This window comes from Gopherus flavomarginatus, chromosome 2 (genome assembly GCF_025201925.1).
Source record: "Gopherus flavomarginatus isolate rGopFla2 chromosome 2, rGopFla2.mat.asm, whole genome shotgun sequence".
Lineage (NCBI taxonomy): Eukaryota > Metazoa > Chordata > Testudines > Testudinidae > Gopherus > Gopherus flavomarginatus.
In genome coordinates, this window is record NC_066618.1 from 251,003,134 (window position 1) to 251,021,862 (window position 18,729).

Genomic DNA, 18,729 nt, shown 5'->3' on the forward strand with positions numbered 1-18,729 from the left:
GTACTGGGCAACGCTGAAGAGAAGCTGCTTATACCAAACTGGATGAACTAGTACACCTGTGACACCCTGTATCCCATGTGACACCCTGTACCCCATGTTCATCACCTTTATATGGTTATATTTTGTATTAAGTATGACTTGTGAGGTATCATTTAAAAACTCATAATCTACTGAATATCATTGTCCTGTTAAAATGTGTGTATCAGCATTGTATGTGGAGCTATGAAATTTTGCTTATGACTGTTACTGAAATATACTGTAGCTTTGGGTAATGCCTTCAGATCATTTTTCCCAAAGACAAAGGCACACTGGCTAAGTGCTAAAAGGCCCTTACCTATTTAATCAGAGATTCACCAGGAGGGGAGCTGTAAACAAGAAATTTATAATTAACCTGAAGAACAGCTCACATTTGCCATGTAACTGCCTGACCCAATAACCCAGCAAGGACCCTTTCAGTAAAAAGGGTCAGGATATAAGAAGAGGGGGGAAAGGCCTCTGACCACTTTTCCTCTCTTCTTCACCTTATATCGGTCTGCTCATAACATCAATGAGTACCTGAAGAAAACTGAACTGAGGGGAGTGGTCCCAGGCTGAAAAGAAATCCAGCCTGTGAACTGAGAACTGTCTATAGCATCTAATGCGGGTGAGAAAGCTATTTGCTGCAAATTTTATTTAGCTTGGTAAAGTTTAGGAATGAGGCTGTAGTTTTATCCTTTTATTTCTTTTGTAACCAGTTCTGACTTTTATGCCTTATCACTGAAAATCACTTAAAATCTATCCCTTTCTAGTTTATTGTTTTATTTAAACCAGTGTGTTTTGGTTGAAGTGTTTGGAGAATCTCTGCTCAGGTGAACAAAGACTGGTGCTTAATCATTTCTTTTGGTGAAATTACAGAATATTAATTGTTCAGGAGTGTGCTTCCCCAATCTCTCAAAATACACCCAATTTTCCATATTTCCCTTCTAAAGCCCTATAATGAGAATCCCTTCCCTGACTGAACCACGATGCTGCCTCCACCAGTCAAAATCCAGGGTCACAAGGAATATTATGTGCATACCATCCTTCACTTCACTATTCAATTGCTTTCTGTAGCATGGTGCCTGATCCCAGCCTCCTGGTAATCTGATCCTACCTGCCTCCTGATGCCTGACTCTCAGTTCACCCTCTGGCCTGTCTCATACTCCAACCTACAGGTAACCTGACCCTACCTGAAGCCTGACTCTTGGTTTGCCCTGTGGCCCATCTCTGATTCTTACTTCTCGGTACCTGACTCAGCCTGACTCCTGCTGTGACCACTAGGTCTAACCAACCATGTCTTGATCATGACAAGGTGATTGCTAACACTTGCTTTAAGAAAAGAGAAAGTCATTGTACACATACTGAAGTAGCATAGTAACAACACAAATAGATTTCTTGCTAAATCTAGTAAACTAGAGGAAGATGGTTAAGGATTGTAAGGTTATCCCAAGTGAAGCATTCGCACCTCAACACAAGCCATTGGTGGTAACGATTGTAACTGAAGCTGGGAATGGGCAACGGGATGGATCACTTGATGATTACCTGTTCTGTTCATTCCCTCTGGGGCACCTGGCATTGGCCCCTGTTGGAAGACAAGATACTGGGCTAGATGGACCTTTGGTCTGACCCAGTATGGCTGTTCTTATGGCTGTCAAATGGAGCTGTTGTGAGCTTTTCTCCAACAAGACATGCATCATGATGTGGGGAGTGCACAATGTGAATGCAGACAAGTTTAGGGAGACAGTCACAAGCTTTGAGCTGAGAGATACTGTAGCGGGGTGGTTACCTGCTCCTGCCCTGAAGGGTTTAAAACAGCCCTAGAGGAGGACTGTGGAAGGGCAAGACACCTGGGCTGATTGGGAGGAAGCAGGCTCAGCTGGGGCCATGCCCGAATCAGGGCCCGGCTGGCCCTATAAAGGCTTGAGCCAGGAGCTCAAGCAGAGAGTCTCTCTCTGCATTCAGAGAGAGAAGGGCCTGGCTGCAGGGAGGTTAACCAGGTAACTGGAGTGGAGCAGGGCTGGGGAAAGGCCAAAGGAGCCGAGGAGCTCCGGCCTAGGAAAGCCCCACGCTGCAGGCCTGCTAAGGCCTAGTAGGTACTGGGTTGCAGTGGGCAGCCCACAGGTAGCTAGAGGCAGCAGTGATGAGTGGCTTATACTGCAGTCTGCCCCAGTGAACGGGGGCTAGATGAAGACTGGACAGTAGCCAATACTGAGACAAAGTGGGGATAATGGCTGGGGGTTCCCCTGGGAGGGAGAGACCCAGAACTCTGTGGGGTTACTGCCAGGGGGCAGCACCTGGTTAAAGGGGCACCGGGATCCTGGGAGGGACATGGAGGCCAGCGGTAAGGCATATCACCAGCCAACAGAGGGCACTCTGGATGCTGGAAGCTAATTCCCGAAGATAACCAGCAGGAGGTGCCACCCGGTGAGCAGGCTTACAGATACGCAGATTAGAACAGCAGAAAAGGAGTGGTGTATTTTCAAGAATGTATTCATCCAAAAAGCTGAGGTGCTATGTGGATGCATTAAGCTGGATAGACCACAATCTCATGAAGAATGGTAGTGGAACAAGAAGTTCAGAAAACAATACGAAATCACAGAAGCCACAAAGGTGATGGAAAAATAAGCCTTTGAAAGACGCAGCTGCCACCTATAGAGTCTCCAAGTGGCCAGCAAAAGAAGTCAGAAAGGCAAGCAACCTAGTCTTAGATGAGCTGTATAATGAGCTGAACAACTACCCTCAACGTGCCAAAAATATATATATAAAATTGTGCATACAAATTAAAAGAAGGAAGGCAAACAAAGTCAGTACACCATTTTTATAGGATGCTGAGGTAGTCTGCTTGTGGGAGGAGACAGGGTATATAGCCAATGGTGAGACTATTCTGAGTCTATATAATGAGAAAAACCCTTTATATGCTATGCTACTATTTGTGTGAACCAATAACACTGGTCTACAATTTTTGAGAAGTCATCTGCTTCAGAAATAAAATGTCCTATTTATTATGTATTTTGATGTGCTGAATTCAAATATGACAATTAAAACAACTGATTAGCTACTGTTTCTAAGATATTTAAGATTTTACATTTTATGTCTATGTATATTGTGTAGATAGTAGAGTTTTAATCATAAATTGTAAACCTAGGTCTTTTCATGTGTTTATGGTTGCTTTACATGATAATATTTCACCTGTCCTGTTTATGTAACACTTTAAAAATCAGCAAAAGGATTATATAAATAAAATTTATTATGAAACAAAAGGCAAAAACTATTATGTACATAGTTTAGTCCTATTCAGTGTCTACTTGGCGTTTCTTGGCTTGTCTCTTGTATTCATTAAATGGAGCATCTCTTGTCACTGTCCAGCAATAGTCTGCAAGCATTGATGGGCTCCATTTGCCCTGATAGCCTGCCAGGAGATTCCACTGCTGTAGTCTGGAGCCCAACAGCTCTGCCTTACTCTTGGGTAGTTCCAAATCCCTGACAAGGTCATTCAGTTCACCTTGTGTTATGAGGTGTGGTTCAGATGAGAAGGATGGGAGAAAATGTGGGTCCTGTGACATTGATGGTTCAGGACCAGAAGTTTCATCCTCATTCTCTTCCTCTTCCTCGTCTGACTCAAGTGAGAATGATTCTGGTGCATCAGGAACCGGCAGTCCTTCTCCGTGGGGTACTGGGCGTATAGCTGATGGAATGTTTGGATAATGCACAGTCCACTTTTTCTTCTTTGACACACCTTTCCCAACTGGATGCACCATGCAGAAGTAACAATTGCTGGTATGATCTGTTCGCTCTCTCCAAATCATTGGCACTGCAAAAGGCACAGATTTCCTTTTCCTGTTCAACCACTGGCGAAGATTTGTTGCACAAGTGTTGCAGCATATGTGTGGGGCCCACCTCTTGTCCTGATCTCCAATTTGGCAACCAAAATAAAAGTGATAGGCTTTCTTAACCATAGTGGTTAGACTGCGCTTTTGTGATGCAAAAGTCACTTCACCACAAACATAGCAGAAGTTATCTGCACTGTTCACACAAGTGCTCACTTTGGCTAAACAGAAATGTGTCCCTTTGCAAAATCAAACACTGACAAAGAAGAGAGCACGACACTGTATGATTTCTAGAGCTGATATAGGGCAATTTGTTCAGCAGAGTGATGTAAGCTTCGTTATGATTGCGTCATCCATGACTTCTAGGAATAACATGATGCAATTCATATCATGTATGACACAATACCAGCTTCAGATTGCATCATTCATTGTTTTGCCTAAAAAGCAAGTACTGTCCAAACCCAGTCATAGATTTATTCATAGATCCAGTCAAAGACGTATTTTAGTCATTTCTGGTTTAAATTGAGATCCCTTCCCTTTATAACTCACCTATCCTCCTCCATTCCCAAGTCAAGGGTCGTATATATACGGACCCAAGAGCATATCTTGAAAACTAGAGCCAATCAACAATTTTAAGCATCATTTTCGTTCTCAATGACCCAGAATTAGTAAAGTTGGACTACATTTATTTCAGAAGCATTTTGGCTGTAGAGCAGTGTAATTACAGATGTCAATGACCTGTCAGAGGCAGACTTCAAGGCTGCACTGATGAAGATGGCACCTGGAAAAGTAGCATGTCTGGACAAAATCATGGCAGAAATGATCAAAGCCTTGAGATAGGTCGTGTGCACTGGCTTAAATGAGTCCTGTGCGCAGTTTGGAAAACAAAGAAAACCCCAAGAGAATGGAGAAGTCCATATTAGTACCAATATACAAATAAAAAGGTGACACACATGACAGTTCAATGACTGAGGAATTAAGCTGCTGTCCCACTGCATGAGACTGTTAGAATCATAGGTAGTTGCATTTCACCAAGTAGTACAGCCCATTTTAGGAAAGAAACAGTTTGATCTTATAAAAGGAAAAGGGATAATGGTGGAAAAGAAGCTTGAGGGAAACACTGAGCATGTTTCAGCTTTCCTCAATTTGGAGAAAGCATTCAATAAAGTAACTAGTGGATGGTTGATGCCTCTGCTGTGATTCTATAGGGTGCCAGATAGGGTGACCAGATAGCAAGTGTGAAAAATCGGGACGGGGGTGGAGGGGGTAATAGGAGCCTATGTAAGAAAAATCCCCCAAAATTGGGACTGTCCCTATAAAATCGGAACATCTGGTCACTTTAGTACCAGAGGACCTTCTCCAGATTGTGATGAATTCGTATGATGGCTCCATGACAAAAGTGTGGACTCCTTTCAGTGCAATGGAGGGTTTTGCAGTCAAGTCTGGGCTCCGCCAAGGATCACTGCTAAGTCTATTCCATCACAATCATGGATAGTACTTCATAAGCACATCCAAATGGAAGGTGGTATGAAGTTGATCTGTTCAGACAATACTATGTTAATGGCAGATAATGAGGATGATTTGGTCCTGGTGATTGATGCCTGGATCAGGTAACTAAAACTGCCTCAAAATGAGTAAAAGACTGAAGTTATTGGATGATTCACATGGAACCAAGATAGATGAATATCAAAACTAAATGCCAGCACATAAATCAGTTTTCTGTGTTTAAGTATCTTTGGCACTGGTCAGCGGCAAATGGAGAAATTGATAGAGAACGGCAAACAAGGCTTCAAACAAGACTGGTGCAAGATAAGTGGTATGATTTTGATAAACAGATGCCCAGACTACTTAAGGAACAACTATACAAAGCCAAGATAAGACCAGATCTTTTGTATGGATCAGAGACATGAGCAACTAAAGAGAGAACTTGGGAAGAACTGAAGTCATTGACATGAAAGTTTTGAGGCAATGAGGGGGTGACAATGCTGGTCCACATGCAGAGTGATGTCTTCAGGGAGAGAGACTAGGGTACACAGTATCAGAGAAAAGCTGCAAGAGAGGAGACTGAGGTGCTATAGACATGGATGATGGATGGATGAAGGGAATCCTGTTAGAAAGCCATTGCTGATGAGAGTGGGCAGAAAATAAGAGAATGGCCAAGAAAATAGTAGGGGCACTGTATTGGAGGATGGAGTGAATGTGGAGACAGTGTAGGACTGGCAAGCCTGGAAAAGACTGATTTGGCGACTCAACCCCAGCTAGCCAGGGAAAAGGTGAAGAATAAGAATTTTAGGTTTGTCTCTCTTAGTTGAATATCTCAAAATATCTGAGTACTTTCTTCTCTTATCAGTCCTCTTTTTTCCATTACGCATGTATTTTTCTCTTTGTTGTTGATTTACAATAGACTCTAGATATTAACTTAGCAAAATATAAATTAAATCTGTTTGCTCACTTTTCCCAAATATTTTAAATTGCCATGATTAAAAAAAAACAACACTAGACAGTGCCAGATTCTTCCCATTCATATACAGACTGTTTTTTCCATTTAGTCCTTTGAACATTTTGTTATCAAAGACTATGCTATATTATTTTAAGCTCACTGCAAGCATGTGACTGACCAGCCAGTGCACCTCTGGTAACTGAGTGTGGCATAGTAAGTTCTTCTCTTGCAACACCCCCTGCTGACAATGGTTCCAGCCCTACGGTGGTCTGCTGCTTCTTGCAGTTTGATCATCTGGTTGACTTGCATTTAGGCCCACCCCTTATGGGGTAAACTAGCAGTCCAACAACTAGATCTGCTCTCCTTCCTGGTCAAGCCTTAAGTGAGTCAGGTTCAGCCCTTTTAACTTCTTCCTTCAACTTTGATGTCTACTGCAGCTGTAGCAGGATGAGGCTGATTGTGTCCACCAGCTTATGTTAACCCTTGCAGGCCCAGTGCAGGGTTGGTACACCCCAACACACACAGGCAGCACGATGCTCCTTCTGACTCAGACTAACACATTCCATTTTACAGAAACATATTCTGTTGGCGCCTTTAATTATATTTCACCATGAAATGAGCTATTTGATTTCCAACATTATTAATGCTTCTCTAAGAAGAACACTGCTTTTATAATCTCATTGTGATGAGAAATCTGTTGTCACATTGAAAGTGGTCAGAAAACAACATTCTTAAAAAATGTTTAGATGGGGCATGTAATAACCTTAGTCCCAGATTTGGACCTTAGCGTCCAAAATATGGGGGTTAGCATGAAAACCTCCAAGCTTAGTTACCAGCTTGGACCTGGTACCTGCTGCCACCACCCAAAAAATTAGAGTGTTTTGGGGCACTCTGGTCCCCCTGAAAAACCTTTCCTGGGGACCCCAAGACCCAAATCCCTTGAGTCTCACAACAAAGGGAAATAATCCTTTTTCCCTTCCCCCCTCCAGGTGCTCCTGGAGAGATACACAGACACAAGCTCTGTGAAACTACACAGAGAGACTCCCCCTCTCTGTTCCCAATCCTGAAAACAAAAAGTACTTTCCTATTCCCCCAGAGGGAATGCAAAATCAGGCTAGCGATCCAACACACAAATCTCCCCTTGATTTCTTCCTCCCACCAATTCCCTGGTGAGTACAGACTCAATTTCCCTGAAGTAAAGAAAAACTCCAACAGGTCTTAAAAGAAAGCTTTATATAAAAAAGAAAGAAAAAATACAAATAGTCTCTCTGTATTAAGATGACACAATACAGGGCAATTTCTTAAAAGAATATTGAATAAACAGCCTTATTAAAAAAGAATACAAATCAAAGCACTCCAGCACTTATATTCATGCAAATACCAAAGAAAAGAAACCATATAACTTACTATCTGATCTCTTTGTCCTTACACTTAGAAACAGAAGACTAGAAAGTAGAACTACTTCTCCAAAGCTCAGAGAAAGCAGGCAGGCGGAAAACAAAGACCTTAGACACTCAAATCCCTCCACCCAAAGTTGAAAAAATCCGGTTTCCTGATTGGTCCTCTGGTCAGGTGCTTCAGGTGAAAGAGACATTAACCCTTAGCTATCTGTTTATGACACGCCCCCCCAAATTGCAGACAGTGGGGAAGCTCACTGGCGGCGATTTCCTTCTAGAACTTGAAAATAAACAGATTAATACAACACATACACCTTTACATATACTCCTAAGTATATAACTAACAGACTTCTACATTTTAAGAACACTTTTTAACTACTGAATTCTGGGAAACTCTCACGGGAGAGTGCATCAGCAACTTTATTAGAAGCTCCTGTGATGTGTTGAATTTCAAAATCAAAATCTTGGAGAGCTAAACTCCAACGAAGAAGTTTCTTGTTGTTCCCCTTGGCAGTATGAAGCCACTTTAGTGCAGCATGGTCAGTTTGTAGTTGGAACCGCCGTCCCCAAACATATGGGCGTAGCTTTTCCAGGGCGTACACAATGGCATAGCATTCCTTTTCACTGACTGACCAGTGACTTTCCCTCTCAGACAGTTTCTTACTGAGAAACACGACAGGATGGAAGTTGTGATCTGTTGCTTCCTGCATGAGCACTGCTCCTATACCACGCTCAGATGCATCTGTGGTTACTAGGAATGGCTTGTCAAAGTCCGGGGCCCTGAGCACAGGGTCAGACATGAGCGTTGCCTTAAGTTGGGTAAAGGCCTTTTGACACTCATCAGTCCACTTAACTGCATTTGGCTGGGTCTTTTTGGTCAGGTCGGTCAGTGGGGCAGCGATTTGGCTGTAGTGGGGTACAAATCGCCTGTAGTATCCGGCCAAGCCTAAGAAGGATTGGACCTGCTTCTTGGACCGTGGGACAGGCCACTTTTGGATAGCATCCACCTTGGCCTGTAGGGGGTTTATGGTTCCTCGACCCACCTGGTGCCCCAGGTAAGTCACTCTGTTTTGGCCTATTTGACACTTTTTGGCCTTAACAGTTAGTCCTGCCTGCCTGATGCGCTCAAAGACCTTTTCCAGGTGTAGTAGGTGTTCGGGCCAGGAGTCTGAAAAAATGGCCACATCATCGAGGTAGGCAACTGCAAATTCTCCCAGTCCAGCTAGTAGACCATCTACCAGCCTCTGGAAGGTGGCGGGTGCATTTCGAAGGCCGAAAGGAAGGACATTGAATTCATACACCCCCGCATGGGTGACGAATGCTGACCTCTCCTTGGCAGGTTCATCTAGCGGTACTTGCCAGTACCCCTTGGTTAAGTCTATTGTAGAGATGAACTGGGCACGTCCCAACTTCTCCAATAGCTCATCAGTGCGTGGCATTGGATAGTTGTCCGGACGAGTTACAGCATTTAGCTTACGGTAGTCCACGCAAAAGCGTATTTCCCCATCTGGTTTGGGTACCAGAACCACTGGAGATGCCCATGCACTGGTAGATGAGCGGATTATACCCATCTGTAGCATGTTTTGGATCTCCCGTTCTATAGCAGCTTGGGCATGAGGAGACACTCGGTAAGGTGGGGTTCTGATTGGGTGAGCATTACCTGGATCAATGGAGTGGTATGCCTGTTCAGTCCGTCCTGGGGTGGCTGAGAACAATGGGGCGAAGCTAGTGCACAGTTCCTTGATTTGTTGCCGCTGCAGACGTTCCAGGGTGGTTGAGAGGTTCACCTCTTCCACGCCACCGTCTTTTTTCCCGTCGTAGTAGACACCGTCAGGCCACTCAGCATCCTCTCCCTGGACTGTAAACTGACAAACCTGTAAGTCTCTGGAATAGAAAGGCTTGAGAGAATTAACATGGTACACTTTAGGCTTTAGTGAGGAATTGGGAAATGCTATGAGGTAGTTTACAGCTCCCAGGCGCTCTTGGACCGTGAAGGGCCCTTCCCATGATGCTTCCATCTTATGGGCCTGTTGCGCCTTCAAGACCATAACCTGGTCTCCTACCTTGAAGGACCGATCTCTGGCATGTCTGTCATACCAGGCCTTTTGCTCTTCCTGAGCATCCTTTAGATTCTCTCTAGCAAGGGCTAAAGAGTGTCGGAGGGTGCTTTGTAGGTTGCTTACAAAGTCCAGAATGTTAGTTCCTGGAGAAGGCGTAAACCCCTCCCATTGCTGCTTCACCAACTGTAATGGCCCCTTAACCTCGTGACCATACACAAGTTCAAATGGTGAAAACCCTAAACTGGGATGTGGTACAGCCCTGTAGGCAAACAGCAACTGCTGCAACACTAGGTCCCAATTATTGGAGAATTTGTTGATGAATTTTCGTATCATGGCCCCCAAAGTTCCATTGAACCTTTCCACCAGGATATTGGTTTGATGGTGGTACGGGGTGGCAACCAAGTGATTCACCCCATGAGTTTCCCACAGTTTTTCCATGGTCCCTGCCAGGAAATTAGACCCTGAATCTGTAAGGATGTCAGAGGGCCAACCTACCCTGGCAAAGATGTCTGTTAGGGCCAGGCACACAGTGTTAGCCCTGGTGTTGCCTAGAGCGACTGCTTCTGGCCATCGGGTAGCAAAGTCCACTAAAGTCAGTACGTACTGCTTTCCTCTGGGCGTCTTTTTGGGAAAGGGCCCAGAATATCCACAGCTACTCGCTGAAATGGGACCTCAATTATGGGGAGTGGCTGGAGAGGGGCCTTGACCTGGTCTTGAGGCTTTCCCACTCTTTGGCATACCTCACAAGACCGGACATACTTGGCAACGTCCTTGCCCATCCCCTCCCAGTGGAAGGACTTCCCCAACCGGTCCTTGGTTCTGTTCACCCCAGCATGGCCACTGGGATGATCATGGGCTAAGCTTAAGAGCTTCCCCCGGTACTTAGTTGGAACCACCAACTGTTTTTGCGGCTGCCATTCTTCCGGTGTCCACCAGAAAGAATTTCCTTGTACAAAAGTCCTTGGTCTATAACAAACCGGGATCGATTAGAAGAGCTGAGAGGTGGTGGGGTGCTCCGTGCCGCTGCCCAAGCTTCCTGAAGGCTGTCATCCGCTTCCTGTTCAGTCTGGAACTGTTCCCTTGAGGCTGGGGTCACCAGTTCTTCCTCAGACTGTGGACTTGGGCTTGGTCCCTCTGGAAGCGATGTAGGTGATGGGGTTGTTTCCGTTGCTGGTGTACCGCTCTCCGCTGGTGCACCTGAGGGTATTTCAGGCTCTGGCTGAGCCTTTTGGGTATGGCTGTCTTGTGCTTCTGCCAGTTTTGGCTCGCTGGCGCCCTCTGGCGTTGAGTTTGAAGATGTAGTTGCACTTGCTGGTGCTGGTTGCTGTTCCAGTTCCGGGCCTGGGACTGGAGATGCTGTGGCTGTTTCAGTGGTAGGCATGGAATCCGGGTCCACTACCTCTGTCTGGGTCTCTGGTAACACAGACGGGGCCTCTGTGGACGGTTCAGGAACAGGAATGGGTCTGGAAGCTTGCCTGGTTTGGCTACGTGTAACCATTCCCACTCTCTTGGCCCGCCTCACCTGGTTGGCCAAGTCTTCCCCCAGTAGCATGGGGATAGGATAATTGTCATAGACTGCAAAAGTCCACATTCCTGACCAGCCTTTGTACTGGACAGGCAGTTGAGCTGTAGGCAAGTCTACAGCTTGTGACATGAAGGGGTAAATTGTAACTTTGGCCTTTGGGTTGATGAATTTGGGGTCAACGAAGGATTGGTGGATAGCTGACACTTGTGCCCCCGTGTCTCTCCACGCAGTAACCTTCTTTCCGCCCACTCTCAAATTTTCCCTTCGCTCCAAGGGTATTTGAGAGGCATCCGGGCCTGGGGATCTTTGGTGTGATGGTGGTGTAATGAATTGCACTCGCATGGTGTTCTTGGGACACTTGGCCTTGATATGTCCCAGTTCATTACACTTAAAGCATCTTCCATCTGATGGGTCACTGGGCCGAGGTGAGTTACTGGAGACTGGTGAGGTTGAAGGGTAGGGTATCTGTGGCTTTACTTGGGTGGTATGTGGGGTCTTTGGCTGTCCTCGGTTGTAGGGTTTATGGTCTGTGTGCCCCCTGGGGTAATCGTTCCCCTTGACAGTAGCTTTTTTGCTTTCTGCCAGTTCCATCCATTTGGCTCCAATCTCCCCCGCCTCAGCGATATTCTTGGGGTTTCCATCTTGTATGTACCGCGTGATGTCTTCAGGAACACCATCCAAGAACTGCTCCATTTGTATGAGGAGGTTCAGTTCTTCCAAGGTTTGAATGTTGTTTCCTGTTAGCCAGGCCTCATAGTTTTTTGCAATGTAGTAGGCGTGTTTGGGAAATGACTCCTCTGGTTTCCACTTTTGGTTTCTGAAACGCCGACGGGCATGATCTGGGGTTATCCCCATCCTGTATCTGGCCTTGGTTTGAAAAAGTTTATAGTCATTCATTTGGTGCTTAGGCATTTCAGCTGCCACCTCTGCTAAAGGTCCACTGAGCTGTGACCTCAATTCTACCATGTACTGGTCTTCGGGAATGCTGTACCCAAGACAGGCTCTTTCAAAATTTTCCAAGAAGGCCTCGGTGTCATCACCTGCCTGGTAGGTGGGAAATTTCCTGTGCTGTGGAGCAATAATGGGCGCCGGGTTGTTAGGGTTGGCTGGCACATGCAGCCCAGCTTTTGCCAACTCCAGTTCATGTTTTCTCTGTTTTTCCTTCTCTTCATTCTCTTTTTGTTGTTTTTCCATTTCTTTTTGTTGTTTTTCCATTTCTTTTTGGTGCTTTTCCATTTCTCGGCGGTGGGCCACCTCTTCTTCTTCTAGTTTTCTTTTGTGTGCTGCCTCTTGGGCTGCCTGTTCTCTTTGGAAGGCTGCCTCTTTGATCTGTTCTTCTCTTTCTTTCATCTCCATCTCTTTTTGTTTTATTTCCAGTTGTCGCCTGTGTTCAGCTTCTTTGATTTGCTCTTCGGCGTCAATTTTTGCCTTAGAAGTCATGATTCCTGTTTTCTTGTGTTGGGGTGCCCTCCGGTGTTTATCTTCTGCACTGCAGGTTCTCTGTTGCCTCCTGAAGTCTGCCTAGCAACAGTGCCTTTAGCTAATTTTCCTTTTCTCTCTCTAGCTAATGTTCAATGAAGGGAAACCAGAAAAACCACTTTATTTGCATGCCTATAAGTGCTGGTACTTGACTCCTAATGGGAGGGCTATTGCATGACAAAAGACCCTTAACATGCAAGCCACAAACTGCGAGAGAGAGCAGAAAAAAAAAATTCTCTCTGGTTCCCTTTTAAAACCAACTGCTTCTCTCTGCTAAAAAGCCCTTAGCAGAGAAAAGAAAAATATAATATTTCTACTGGCTTCTGGATTCTGTCTCCCACCAGCTGCCACTCATGTAATAACCTTAGTCCCAGATTTGGACCTTAGCGTCCAAAATATGGGGGTTAGCATGAAAACCTCCAAGCTTAGTTACCAGCTTGGACCTGGTACCTGCTGCCACCACCCAAAAAATTAGAGTGTTTTGGGGCACTCTGGTCCCCCTGAAAAACCTTTCCTGGGGACCCCAAGACCCAAATCCCTTGAGTCTCACAACAAAGGGAAATAATCCTTTTTCCCTTCCCCCCTCCAGGTGCTCCTGGAGAGATACACAGACACAAGCTCTGTGAAACTACACAGAGAGACTCCCCCTCTCTGTTCCCAATCCTGAAAACAAAAAGTACTTTCCTATTCCCCCAGAGGGAATGCAAAATCAGGCTAGCGATCCAACACACAAATCTCCCCTTGATTTCTTCCTCCCACCAATTCCCTGGTGAGTACAGACTCAATTTCCCTGAAGTAAAGAAAAACTCCAACAGGTCTTAAAAGAAAGCTTTATATAAAAAAGAAAGAAAAAATACAAATAGTCTCTCTGTATTAAGATGACACAATACAGGGCAATTTCTTAAAAGAATATTGAATAAACAGCCTTATTAAAAAAGAATACAAATCAAAGCACTCCAGCACTTATATTCATGCAAATACCAAAGAAAAGAAACCATATAACTTACTATCTGATCTCTTTGTCCTTACACTTAGAAACAGAAGACTAGAAAGTAGAACTACTTCTCCAAAGCTCAGAGAAAGCAGGCAGGCGGAAAACAAAGACCTTAGACACTCAAATCCCTCCACCCAAAGTTGAAAAAATCCGGTTTCCTGATTGGTCCTCTGGTCAGGTGCTTCAGGTGAAAGAGACATTAACCCTTAGCTATCTGTTTATGACAGGGCATATTGTGAGTGCTGTGAGAAGGGATTTAATCCCTTCTTTTCAATGAGCATTAATGGGAATTGTTGAACCTTGCACTCAAAAATTGTCATCAATCTTGCAATTGTTATGCAGGCAAAATTCACATTGGATGCAATGGGAGTTTTGCCTGTATCAGGAAGTGCTGTCTCCACAGTGACAAAAATGGTACAGTCATAAAGATGTCATGGAGACCAGGTCTATGGCATATTGAGTTAGAAAATGTTCATATATAAACCATTCTTCAATAGTAACTATTTGTTGTTGGCTCTATTTGGCCTTTAAGGCAGAGCCCCTTGTGAAATGCCTGTCAATTAACAAATCAGTGCTCCTTAACTACTTATTCTTTAAAGCTTGCAGAATCTTGTCCCACTATATTTTTCACCTTCCATTCTCAGCCTTTTAGTTCTGCTGAATGACAGTTATAGAGACTCTCCTACCTGAGTCAGCAGAATAGCTCTGCTCCTCCTCCACACAGCTGTGGATGCTTTTTTCCCCTTGTAGAAGAAGGCTTGTGGTATTGCATGATTGAGAATTTTTCCCTCACAAGATCCTAGATCCTGGACTCCATGTCACAGATATGATGAGAGATTAGGTACTTTATAAGCATGTTTTATGAAAGCATGCATCCTGTTTCCTTGTTTCCTTATAATCTCTCCTTCTCCATCTGCTTGCTTTAATTTATAATCTGATCGTTCTCCCTTTTTTTGTCTCCTGCAGATTCTAAAGCAGAATAAAGCACCTGTTTAAAAACATCTGAGAAATTACAGCTAATGACTTTTTGATATCTCTGGTTGTTTGTATCAAAATGGGACAAAAAAAATACCTTCTGATTCCATTTAAATAACATCTGACTCCTTTCTTTTTCAAATCTGTGCTAATAATGAGAATGAAGGAAGTTTCCAAGGAGTCTTCTTTTGGCTTCTAATCCAAAACTTCTGGAAAGGTCTGAAGTATTTGAAGAAGTGAGTAGGGTGACCAGATGTCCCAATTTTATAGGAACAGTCCTGAGTTTTGGGTCTTTTTCTTATATAGGCTCCTATTACCCCCCACCCCTGTCCCGATTTTTCACACTTGCTGTCTGGTCACCCTAGAAGTGAGTTACACATAATTGATGTCCTTAGATTTCCACTTATATACAGTAGTCATATAGCTAGACAGGCAAATAATCTTTTCCATACAAGACAGTAAGAGGGCCCAATACTGTTGGTCCTGTATACATGGAATTTCCACTGATTACAGTGAGAGTTCTGCATGTGAATTGTTTGCAGAATCACGGCCCAAAATTGAGCTAGTATTTTATATAAATGATCTCATTTAGTGATATTAGAGAAAGAGGAGTATGATAAAGTATATCTCCCCAATAAAAATGCCAGTGATCTTTGCTTCCTAATTTCTCACTACCCTCTCAAGAAATAAAATAAAAAAGAGAAACTGGAACTTACTCATCAAATCCTAACAGTAAAATTAACTCATTCATTAGTTCTTCAGCTGTGCTTTTACTAGGTTAAATGAAAGAGTAGAATCTACTATATATATATATATATATATATATATATATATATATATATAAAGCAAAATCAGAAGCAGGTATTCTGTCATGCATTTATATTAGAGTCATAGCAAGGTTGCACTGCTAGAAACTGTATTTGCAGTAGATTAGTAATACTCATGTTGTAGGAACCTTAAAAAAAAGGAGATATACAGGAGACCTTTGGAATAAAACAATTAATGCTTCTGCTAATGTGAAACACACAACTCTTTCTCTTAAAATGAGAAAAGTTAAAATTTATGATGCCTTCAGTGGTACAGTTAAACAGGCAATCAGGGATGCCAGGGAGTGCTATGCTTCTGAACACAGATTTGTGGCCCATAATTAGGCACTGGATCCCCCATAACAATAACCTTCCTAATTGTATGTCAGGCTATAATTTTGCCTTGGAGTTGCTGATGTGGCACTGTAAGGGCGCAGTTCAAGGGGACTTCAAAAGGCAGCAGAAATATGAAATTGGATTATAGCTTTGGTATTTTGTGACTAAACAAAGGTTAAAAATGGGGAGGTTGAATAAGTGTGAGATTGCTAGTTTTCAACCAGCAGCTGGATAGTACCTGAGGAGAAGATTTAGAGTACACAGAGTTAAAGAGGAAATGGGCTATAGAATATGATTGCAAATAGATGTATAGAAGGAGAGGCTGGACTCTGATGCAGGAGGGCTTATAAAGAAGACTATTCATAGTTCAGTATTAGTTGTGAAATACTTCTATAGTGTATTATCTGATTAATGGTTTTGGATACTGTCTGGATCATTCTCAGATGCACTAACTATCCAGATATGATTCAGTACTGATGTTAGTTTATTCAATAAATACTTTAGGTTTTTTTTATTAATTATACTTCTTATGGTATTGCCTAAGGGCCAACCAAGAATGGGGCCCTATTGTGCTAGGCACTGTACACACATAGATAAAATAGACAGTGCGTGCCCCGAAGAGCTTACAATCTAAATAGACACAGGGCCGGGCAAAGGGCAAACCACACAAACAGAGAGAACAGTGGGATACAGCAAATATAGTGTTAGTGTCACAATTTCTTTTGGTGGGTGAGGGGAGGGAACACAATGAAAGTTTACTGAAAGAATAGGGAAGGGAAGGAGTGAGGGGTACAGCACAGGGGATGGGGGGATAAGAGGGGCAGGCATAGAGTGAGAGGACTGTGAGGGATGGGAAAGGAGGAGAGTTGGATCAAACAGCCAATCAGAACAAGACAAAGTAAGTCCAGTTACATTGCTAATTTATATTGAGATTGTGATCCACAACTCCCAGATCTTTCTCAGCAGTTCTGCTGCCAAGCCAGTTTTCCCCATTCTGTATGTGTGCATTTGGCTTTAATTCCCTAAGTGTGTAACACGCTACATTTTTCTTTGTTGAATTTCGTTTTGTTGCCTATATATCAGTTCTCCAATTTATCAAGATCCCTCTGAATTTTTAGCTTTATCTTCCCAAGTATTGGCAGCCCCCTCCCAGCTTTTTGTCATCTGCAAACTTGATCAGTATGTTCTCTATACCTACACCCAGGTCATTAATAAAGATGACACTGGACCCCAAACGGATCCCTGTGGAACCTCGCTTGAGACCTTCCTCAAATCCGACATCATTCCATTAATAATTATTCTTTATTTGTGCTACTCCACTTAATGGCAGTTCTGTAGAGCCTGAATTTCTCTGGTTTACTTATCAGAATGTCATGTGGGACTGTGTAGAAAGCCATGCTGAAGTATAATTATATTATGTCCACTGCAATCTCTGCATCCACCAAATCAGTTACTCTGCCAAAGAAGGAAATCAAGGTGATTTGGCATGATTTGTTCTTGGTAAATCTATGCTGACTGCTTGCGAATACCCAGTCATCCTCCAGGTATTCACAAACTGAAAGTTTTATACAGACTTCTTTTCCTAGTGTCTGGTTTACATAACCGATTAACTAAAGACTACTTTATCAATTCAAGGATATCTAAAACCAAGTCATTATGATAGAAAGCATCTGTTAGATTAATTCCTGATCAGCTAAAAGCATTCTTCAGAGATTATTTTATTAATTACACAAAACATCTTCCCCATATAGGTTACAAGTGGGTCCTTTTGGACATTTCCCTAAAGGTCAAGAGTTTAGAGTAAAAAGGTATGACATTCCAGGGTGCAATCCAGACCAGTGAGGGGCTGGGTCACCACTACTCTGCAAACTGGGGTGCCTCCCATACTTTGCTGCCATAGCTCCCACCTGGGCTGCTCACAAATAGTTTTTCAGCATGCAGTTCACACCCTGAGTATCTGTGTATAGCTGCAGCCTGCCAGCTACCATCAGTCAGACTCTAGCTTCTACCAGCCTGGGTTACATTTGCAGGGTGACCCCAACACACTCTCAGTCCCAGATTTTCCTCCAAAATGTGTGTTCTGCACTCCCCAGTCCTCTTCTGGACAATCCAGATTTGTTAGTGGATCAATATACAACAGTTGGCTACCGTAAATGGTGTTAGCCACACAGTCTAGTTTAACAACAACACTGGATTAGTTTTGATTAAAGAATACAATAAGTTTATTTAACTACAAAGAGAGATTTTAAGTGAGTACAAGTATAAGGTATTAAAGTTAAAAACAGTTAAAGAGAAATAAAAAGAAAACATTTTCTAGTCCTAAACTTAGCAACTAGATGTGTTTCAAGGTAAATTTCTTACTACATGCTCCCAGCAACAGGGCTGACCAAATTTCAGGCGAGGATCACTCCCAAAGTCAAATGGGCTGGTTTCTTTTGTCGTTTTAGTTGTAAGAGTGAGACATGAATGGGTTCTTTTTGCCCTCACTTTATAGTCCAATCCTCCCTTTGGAACTACATTTTCCTGAAGGTTATCCCCTAGATCAGTGGTTCTCAACCAGGGTACTTGTACCCCTTAAGTACGCAGAGGTATTCCAGTGGGTATATCAACTGATCTAGGTATTTGCCTAGTTTTACAACGGGCTACATAAAAAGCAATTGCAAAGTCAGTACAAACTAAAATTTGATACAGACAATGACTTGTTTGTACTGCTCTATATACGACTATGCACTGAAATGTAAGTACAATATTTATATTCCAATCAATTTATTTTATAATTATATGATAAAATGAGAAAGTAAGCAATTTTTCAGTAATTTGCTGTGACACGTTTGTATTTTCAGGTCTGATTTTGTAAACAAGTAGTTTTTAA

General features: G+C 43.2%; 2 protein-coding genes across 7 annotated transcripts in view; one reads left to right on the forward strand and one right to left on the reverse strand.

Moving 5' to 3' along the window:
- Positions 1-18,729, forward strand: part of RALYL (RALY RNA binding protein like) — a 656,676-nt gene that overhangs the window by 536,881 nt on the left and 101,066 nt on the right. The window lies entirely within an intron of this gene.
- The window catches only part of RBIS (ribosomal biogenesis factor), a 366,698-nt gene continuing 356,630 nt past the window's right edge, over positions 8,662-18,729 (reverse strand). The window contains exon 2 of one of the 2 annotated variants that reach the window (XR_007772632.1): positions 8,662-8,689. The gene's annotated coding sequence lies outside the window, so the exon portion shown is untranslated. Of the gene's footprint in view, positions 8,690-9,550; positions 9,746-18,729 lie in introns of those variants that run through there. The other variant, XR_007772635.1, reaches the window with a different exon arrangement.